Genomic DNA, 9,144 nt, shown 5'->3' with positions numbered 1-9,144 from the left:
TTATGCAACCTTAATCTGTATTGTGTACAGTGCTTCGGGAGTCAGGGTGGTTTAGTGGTCATAAACCATCCCTCCCACCTCTGTCACCCAGGTTCAACTCTGGCCTCGGATCGTATGTGGGCTGAGTTTCATTCAATCTCAACCTGACTTTGAGGTTTTTCTCCGGCTACTCCGGTTTTCCTCCCTCCTCAAAATTGACTCCCAGTCAATTACATCTGGCTGGGTTTGCGGTGCTCTGAGATCACACATGGATCGTATGGCGCCAGCCGTGAGCACCTTCACATGCATTCGGTCGATCCCATTGAGCCGGTTGACCCTGAAAAGCCCTTGTAGGAAGCGGTCAACTAAGCGCTCACATTTTCATCCTTACATCCTCCTTTTAAAGCAAACAGAGAGTGTCAGAATGTTTGTAAAAAGTATTGTGAGAGCCCTCGCGCAAGTTTTAAGAAGAAATGTGAAGTTGTTTGGCACCTGACTATGAACCATGCTTTGGCTAAAGATGCAGATAATGCAAATTAATTGCACTTTTTCAAATCTCTTTCTGAGTGTGCTTGTCAAGCGATTATTGCATTGCAAAAATTTTGTCAGTAACAGTGATTCACTTGCTGTTTTGACTTATCGGGCAAGGTATTGTCTTCAAAACCTGTAATACAAAATAAAAATAGGATATGAATGAAGGTACAATACATGTAGTTGGACCAAGTAACAACTAACACAAAATATTTACCCGGTAGTCTACCAGAATTGTATAGCTAGCAAAAAGCATTGGCTCTCGGAATGAAAGCTTAACCTAGGACGTCTAACTGAAGAGGGAACTAACTACTTTACCCTAAGTGTCCACTACTACTAGCTAGAAATTTGAATATCAAAAGCGCACAAGGAAAGGTCATCTCGCCTCTTCTGTAGCACTAAGTGTAAATTGCAAACTCACTAATGACATACTTCCGTGACTGCACAAAACACAGAGTATTAGCAGAGCTCAGGCGCGCAAAACGCAACACTGGGGCCCCATGGGTAAGATCCCCCCCAAGAAATTTTGGTTATGACGTCAAAATACGTCCGCCCACACGTCTATACAGACTGGAGTGGAGGTGGGGAGGCAGGACAACCTTTAGGGATGGGAGAGTTTGGACAAATTTCCTTCGCGGGAAATTGCGTGCCAGCGTTGCACTTGGCAACCTGCATTTTTCTGGCAGTAATGAGCAACAGGATAAAGAGCAGGAAAGAGAACAAGAGAAGACACAACGAAATATGGGAAGTTTAAGCAAAGAAATCCTCGAGAGAAGCCGAGGAAGAAAAAGAAGAGAAAATTTCAATGCAGAACACCGTAACGCTGAGAGAAATAGAGCGAGAGACAAAACACATTTACAACAGTTAGCTTTCAGGTAATCTTTTCCTTCATAATGCAAGCCTTTTATAAAACCTGCTAAAACAAAAAATAGGTCCCTCGGGGGACATATTCTTACGGGTAACAAATGTTACAGCATTAACATTGTCTGTGTGATCGTTGACATGTTTTTGTGATGGGCGTTGACAATGAATGCTTGGAATGCACAAAGAGCATTGCAATTAGGTTTTTCAGATAAACACTGCATGTGGCTACTGTAACAGTTACAAAAACTGAGTGAATTTCAAAGGAATAATGGATGCATTTATAAGGAAATTGAAGAAAAAACAAATTAATAAGCGAGAGGTAGTAAAGTGTTCAAAGAGTCGCGATGGAATCCGGCAGTACGTGATCTGTTTGAAAATCAAGGTCAATGCAGAGTTCCTTTCTTGCATTTATTTTTTATTTTTTCACTAAAGAAGAGCACTGGTAATTCTCAACATTTAATACGTTTGTCAAATAATTCTGTACCGCGGACAATGTACAAAGAGAGAAAACAAATTTTGAGCACGTCACTCAGGTAGCTTCATTTGCGTGAGCGATGTTAATTCTTATCTCCAGATTTTCCCGTGAAAATATTTTGGCTTGGATGAAAATCACAACATTTTTTCCCGGAAAATTATTTAAAGGTAATTTCGTGACCTTTCTGGTGTTAGTTGGTGTAGGTTTTAGTTAGCTACCAAATTAGATTACCAAATTTTAAATTTCAAGTTCTTTTACCATCACAGCAACTTTCAGTCTACAAAGAATTTTTATCTAAAATGAAATTTACTTCTACCTGTAACGAATTTATATTTTAAATTTCTGCAAAATTTCGACATTAAACATCTCGATCTCGACATCCCAAAAATATGCACATCCCATCTATTGGCACATGTCGAAGTATAAAGTTGTTTATCAGATGAAGAAATTACAAAATGTTTCAAAATTCGAAAATGTCTCCATCTTATGGCTAAAAAATAAATTTGATAGCTCACTGGAGAGGGATTACATTTCCACTGGAAAGGATGGCGAGAGGTCGAGAGGTTTGCAAAGAGTCATGATGGAATCCGGCAGTAGGTGATACTGTTTGAAAAATTATCAAGGTCAACAGAAGAGTTGCTTTCTTTGGATTTGTTATTTATTTTTTCACCCAAGAAGAGCACTCAGTCTGGTAATGCTCAAGGTTTAATACGTTTGTCAAATAATTCTGTATCATGGGCGATGTACAAAGAGAGAAAACAAATTATGAGCATGTCGCTTGATAGTCGATTTTTCCGCGAAAATGTTTTGGATGAAAATCACAACATTTTCCCCAGGAAATTATTTAAAGGTAATTTTGTGACCTTCCTGATGTTAGTTGGTCTTGGTTTTAATTAGCTACCAAAATTAGATTATCAAATTTCAAATTGAAGTTCTTTTACCATCTCAGCAACTTTCAGGCCTCAAAGAATTTTCACCCAAAATGAAGTTTACTCCTAGCCGTCAAGAATACCGGTATACTTTGAGCTCAACTAAAATCCATTAATTCCGAAAACATTTGCATTATTAGGAAAATTTACCTTTAATCCTATAGAGGGTAAACAAGTACAAGCCATTGTTAACTCGATGGCAACAAACAAGGCGCCTGGTATCGACAAAATTCCGGTAAGAGTTATCAAAGATTGCCTTCCTGCAATTCTGCCTTCTCTCAAGTCCATCATTAATGCCTCGTTTACCACCAATACATTCCCAGATGCATGAAAGCTAGCCGAGGTGACACCAGTTCTGAAAAGTGGAGATCGTGAGGTGCCGAATAATAATAGGCCCACTTCTCTTCTGCCAGTACTATCAAAAGTTTGTGAAAGAGCAGCCTTTAATCAATTCACAACCTATCTAGTCTCAAAGGAGCGTTAAACATCAAAGCAAAGTGGGAATAAACAACACCACTCAACCGAGACTACACTGATTCACACCACCGATCAAATACTGCGTGCTATTGACAACAAGCAATTAACTGCAACAGTCCTCCTTGATATGAGCAAGGCCTTTGATAGCTTACACCACGGCACTCTACTGGCTAAACTCCAGGACATCGGTGCATCTACAACCGTTTTACAGTGGTTCTGGAGTTATTTGTCATCACGTCACCAAGTTATGCGCATCAATTCTACTCTGTCAGATTGCATGCAAGTAAGAAACGGCATACCTCAAGGAAGTATACTCGGCCCACTTTTGTTCAGCATTTACGTTAATGACTTGCCGTCAATCCCACACTACTGCTCCCCACAATGCTATGTTGATGACACCAAACTTCTGTTATCCTTTGCACTCCATGAAGTGAGAGGAGTCAGAGATAAAATAAATCAGGATCTGCTTAAAATACGGAACTGGTGCTTTAATAACCAGCTACTTTTGAACCCAGACAAGACGAAATTAATGATCTTTGGAAGTAGACAAAACACTGCAAAAGTGAGTGATGATTTTAATCTGTCCCTTTTCGGGAAGGATCTTGCACCTGCAACAACCGCTAAAGACCTCTGTGTAATTATGGATCCAAACTTAACTTTGGGTAATCATGTTCAAGAAACAGTTTCATCGTGCATGTCACGTTTAGCTCAGATCAATAGAGTTAAGTAATCTTTTGACAAACAGTCCTTAATCATTGTTATAAACTCACTTGTTTTCAGAAAACTATTTTATTCTCATGTGTTTAGAGTAATACTTCTCTAACAAATTTAAAAATGTTACAGACAGTCCAGAATTTTGCCTGCCGCATAGTAAGTGGAAGAAGGAATACGATCACATGTCTCCAGCTTTAAAGGAACTGTGCTGGCTGCCAGTGAAGGAGCATCTTTATTACCGTGATGCCGTAATGTCATTTAACTGTTTAACAGGATGTACTCCTGGATATTTATCCACACAATTCATTAGACCATGTGATGTCACAAATCGCAGAAAGAGAAGTTATCAAATGCTTAACACACCTCGCTTTAGAACAGCAAGTGGCCAAAGGACTTTTTCTATAGAGCAGTTACTTTATGGAATTCCTCATCTAACAATTTTAAACTCTGTGAATCGGTTAATGTGTTTAAATGCCGCCTTAGGTCTCGCCTCTTAAGTAACTTTAGCACTTCCGTTATTTAAGTCATTGCTCTATTTTAAGTTTGATATATAATTTTTAGCTTAATTGTAGAATTAATTTTTACCTTAACTGTATTGCCTCTGAAAATCCTCTTTGGGGAAGTGGTAATAGAGTATTTATGTATATGTATATTTTAAATTTCTGCAAAATTTCGACATTAACTAAAATATGTACATCACGTCGGCAAGTGTCAGAGAGCAAGTTGCCTTTGATGACAACTGATGAGATTTTTACAGATTGTTTCGAAATTCGAAAATATCGGACATCTTACTGGAATATCAACATGAAAGCTCATTGGAGACTTTTTATGAGCATTTTGACTTCACAGCTCTTTTTCCGCTCAAATCCTACCAGCTTCCCCAACAGGTTTGCAAATCAAATGATCACGCGATTGTCAAAATCGTGCTGTAAATTCTCAAAAATTTCTCTTTTCAAAACGAAAATTAAGAAAGGAAAAGGCCACAAGTAGGCGGCAAACAGAATAACTGTAAAATGGACATCAATTGTTAAAACTGAATAAAGACCTCATTAGTTTAGTGATTCAAGCACGTGATCTTACACTCACTCAGACAGACAACCCGGATGACATTGTGCATCACGGGCGAGCCAGTAAGCACAAAAAGAAGGCCTGAAAACGTTTGGAAGCTGTGCTCCACAAAAAGGCACAAACAGTCCGGGAGATTAGGGACAGAAAATGGCTAGATTGTTCAAAATGCTTTGACGAGAGATGACTTCCAAGTAGCAGGTAAGATAGTCAAGATATATGATAGACAGTCTGACGCCACATCAACCAGACATCACGTGAAAAGAGAGCCTCCATTACACAATTTGAAGAGAACGGTGTGGTGTGTCTCTTCAAGTGAAAAACGCACTGTTTACTACTGAAAGTGTGGACAACACTGACCACAACCCAAGCTCACAAACAGCTAGGACTCGTTCCATGGAACAGCACTTTCTCTCACCAGGCACCCTACTGATATAGTTGATGGAATTGATAGAAACCGAGTTATAATAAATGCTGACCTGCCAAAAAGGAAAACTGTGTCTTCCAGGAGGGTGCAATGCCAATAAACCACAGTCACATTTGGTCACTGAAAATATGAAATGCAAGTATCAATGGCTTAATAGATTAAAAGAACTGTTAAAGAAGGAAAAGTTGGAAGAGAAAGAATTTGTGTCATGGTCAGGTCACTTTGCCTCCTTGCAAATCAGAGTTCTCTGGTCTAATGCTATAACTTCACTTTTACCCCCTTCGAGGAATATGCGCAAACTAAAGAAATGATCCAACATGCTATGAAAATAGTAAAGGAGGCGATTGCATACATCAGTCCCTGGCAGATACCTAACATTGGAATGGACCAGCTTCTCTACGCCCTTGGGAAAAAGATCCAGTGGGAGAAAGTAGATATGTATGGGGAGAGTAGCTATGTTGTAATGATGGGAAGTCTTAATATTGAGTAGTTAAACAACGGCAGATGGGATAGCACATTAGTCCAGGCAGACCTCACAACCCGTGGAAGGGAAGATGCTATACTGAAGGCAGCCCACATCACCAGATCTCACTATGCACATCAAGCGAGTGCATGCACACTGTATATCCAACAGCGCAGAGCATACAAAGCTAGTACCAATGGAAACAGGGAACCTGAAGATTTTACTTCTTGGGTGCGAAAGCACTGTGAATTGCATCCCCAATTTCTTTTCTGGTCAACTGCTCTTGAACTAGAACTACTAGTTCTAGAATTTGCCAGGTCTATTAGAGAGGGCACCATTTCCCTACATGTACAGATTCTTAGCCAGCTTGTCCCTTGGATGTTTCTTCTTTATTTGTCCACTATTCAAGATGACTTCCCATTTACATCAGAGATCTCATCAACCTGAAGGACAGGCACCCATCAGTATATTCTCTGTTCCAACAAAGGAAGTTGGTTCTGCAGAAATCTCAGCAGCTATTCTCGAAAACCACGAACCACGAACAGGAGAATGAGATGATTAAAGAGGACAGTGGAGCAGTAGGACTAATGGAAAGTCCTGCAGCTCTAAGATAGTGGATGACAGTGGCACCCAAAATAGCAAGAGCAGTGAGAGAATATGATGTACGAAAACCTTATGACCCCTGTCACCACGAGCAAGTCCCATCTGTTCAGAAAGCCTTTGCTAAAGACGATAAAACCATGATCAGTGTAATTGAAGAAATGGGGAACCCATTCTTTGAAGACAGTGCTGATCTTCTTGTATTGGACACTCAGGAAATCTTGCCTAATTGTGATATGGACGCCGTTTCGACTGCCAAGGTAAAGGGGCAGTCACTGGATGACAAATTTGTAGAGGAATGACTTAATAAGCGATCCAAGCCCACAACAGATACCATACAACGATGCAACCTACCCTTGCTTGGCACAACTGAGAAACAGTAATCAAGTCAGCCTAGTAATCAAGTTGCTAATCTCAAGAATGACTGCTGATTGTTTTCTAGAATATACATTGCTTGCCAAGCAAGAGAAGGATATCTTGAGGAATTCTTCAAGCACGAAAACAGCTCAAGTCCGCCTGCACTTTGGGTTAACGGTAAGATATGGAGAGGACAAAAATCAGAACTGATCCCATGCGTTCAAGTAGACACAACGTTGGAGCATCCTTTGGTTGATGCAGTCATTCTAGATAGCACAGCTATTGTCAACTTTTCGCCTGGTAAGTGCAAGCCCTTCAAGGAGTACACAGAAAGTGTTTTTCTCCTATACACCATTAATTATTGGGCAGAAAATGTAAAAAAGAATCGATTTAGTTTGGGGTCATTACAAACAGCCTCAAGCAAGGCACTCATGAAGCCAGAGGCACAGGAACTCGCAGACATGTGTTTGACAATGTGGCGATTCCTTTAATCTGGAAGTTGTTTTTGAGGCTGGACAACAAGGAAGAGCTAATCCAGTATCTGGCAGTCAGCACTCGATCTCTGAGTAAACCTGATGTACAGGTAATCAGCACAAGCGGTTGAAATGGATGTAATCAGTTCTACTACGATAGACAAGGCGGGCATCACACCTTGTTAGTGCATAGAACCAGATACCCGTATCTTTGGGCACGCAAACCATGTCTCTGGAAGTGGTATGAAGAAGATCCTCATAAGAACAGTCGATACAGATGTATGAAGGGGTAGTTTCTAAAGAAACTGTGGTGCTGCGTCCGTGGGGAAGTAGTATACAAAAATTTGGTTTTATCAACAGAGTTGATAATGTAAATTGGCCACCGATACAGATGTAGTCGTCTTGGCTATAGCATTTGAACGTAGGTAGAGAAGCTGTGGGTTGCCCTTGGGGTTGGCAAGAACCTGCGCTACTTGGCCAGTTCTCTTACCACACCACCATGTGAATGGCTACCATTTTTCCATGCACTAACTGGATGTGACACTGCAAGTGCTATTCTGAAGCAACCGAAGTTTTTCCCCCTCTGCCATCTCCTCAAGCAATGGTGTCTGATAAGCAATTCAACATGATCGAACGATTTGTCATAATGCAATATGGTTCTTCAAGTGAAATTTACTTTGGAATTCACCAGTTTGGCAATGATTTTCTCCAGACCCGCATGAGTTTTAAAACAAGCACACCCTCAGCAAGCAAATGGAAAAGGAGAAAAGCCATTTCAGAGTCAACTGTCAATAGCCAGCGAATAGGAATCACGCTATTGTTAGAAGCCATAAAAAACACTTTGCCAGTTCAAGTTCAAAGAAGACTTTTACTGATGTACTTTATTCCACTTTATCTCTAAAAAGGAGATTGGAACAAGAATCGGCAAAATAGGGCAATGCAACCAAGAAAGGACAAACTAACTCTAACAAATTACCTGTAGGAGCTTTAAAAGAACTTCTGAAAACACAAGTTAGTGATATTTCTCCCTAATTTTATGAGAACTCATTGCGCTTTGGTATTTATAACATAAGGGCAAAATTTTATTGTCACTGTTGAGGTACATCGAAAAACATTTAGGCAAACTGATTAAAAAAACACTGTTCGTTCGCATTTTAGAGCAAAACAAACAAACAAACAAATCACCTTTTTCTTCATGTCCAAAAGAGTACAGATAATTGTTATTTAATTCCAGTTGACAATAAAAATCCTGAACAAAGGAAGAACCGATTAAACCACCTTTGAAAATACGCATCCACTTTAAGGTAACTGCTAACCTTTTCGGTCTCGAATTTTGGAAAATGTTAAAAAGCTACAATAAGATAGCTCATTATATTTGTTTTCTTGTGAAAAAGCAATTATTTGAAATGTTTTTTCGTGCGGAGTTATTGCAAATTTTGTGTTTTTTGTGACTAAAGGTGTTATGAGATGTCAACACTCATCGGGAGGTTGTGGGTTCAATTCCCACCAAGGTCAGACATTTTTCTCTGTCCTTGGTTGACGACTTCCTGACAGGGATCAGTGAAGGTTCTTAGTCCATCACCCACCACATTTACAGTAGCATAATGCCTCATTCACAAGTTTAACTGGGAGTGTGGGCTATTGTCTATCAGTTTTCTTCTCTATGATGAAGGTCAAATGCAAGACTCCCTAAAGAGTGGCCTTTGCTGAAATTTATTCCAATATACATGTTTTCAATGACTTAGTAATCAAATTCTTCATTGGTATACATGTAGATGTTGCCAGCTTTC

The 9,144-nt window shown here is 39.8% G+C and overlaps 1 pseudogene; it reads left to right on the top strand.

Moving 5' to 3' along the window:
- Window positions 1-5,768: 5,768 nt before the first annotated feature.
- LOC137968564 (uncharacterized) lies at window positions 5,769-7,983 on the top strand (annotated as a pseudogene).
- The last annotated feature ends 1,161 nt before the right edge of the window (window positions 7,984-9,144 follow it).

Source organism: Montipora foliosa, chromosome 8, assembly GCF_036669935.1.
Source record: "Montipora foliosa isolate CH-2021 chromosome 8, ASM3666993v2, whole genome shotgun sequence".
Lineage (NCBI taxonomy): Eukaryota > Metazoa > Cnidaria > Anthozoa > Scleractinia > Acroporidae > Montipora > Montipora foliosa.
Note: the sequence above shows the minus strand (reverse complement) of the source record. Positions and strands in the feature narration are given on the sequence as shown.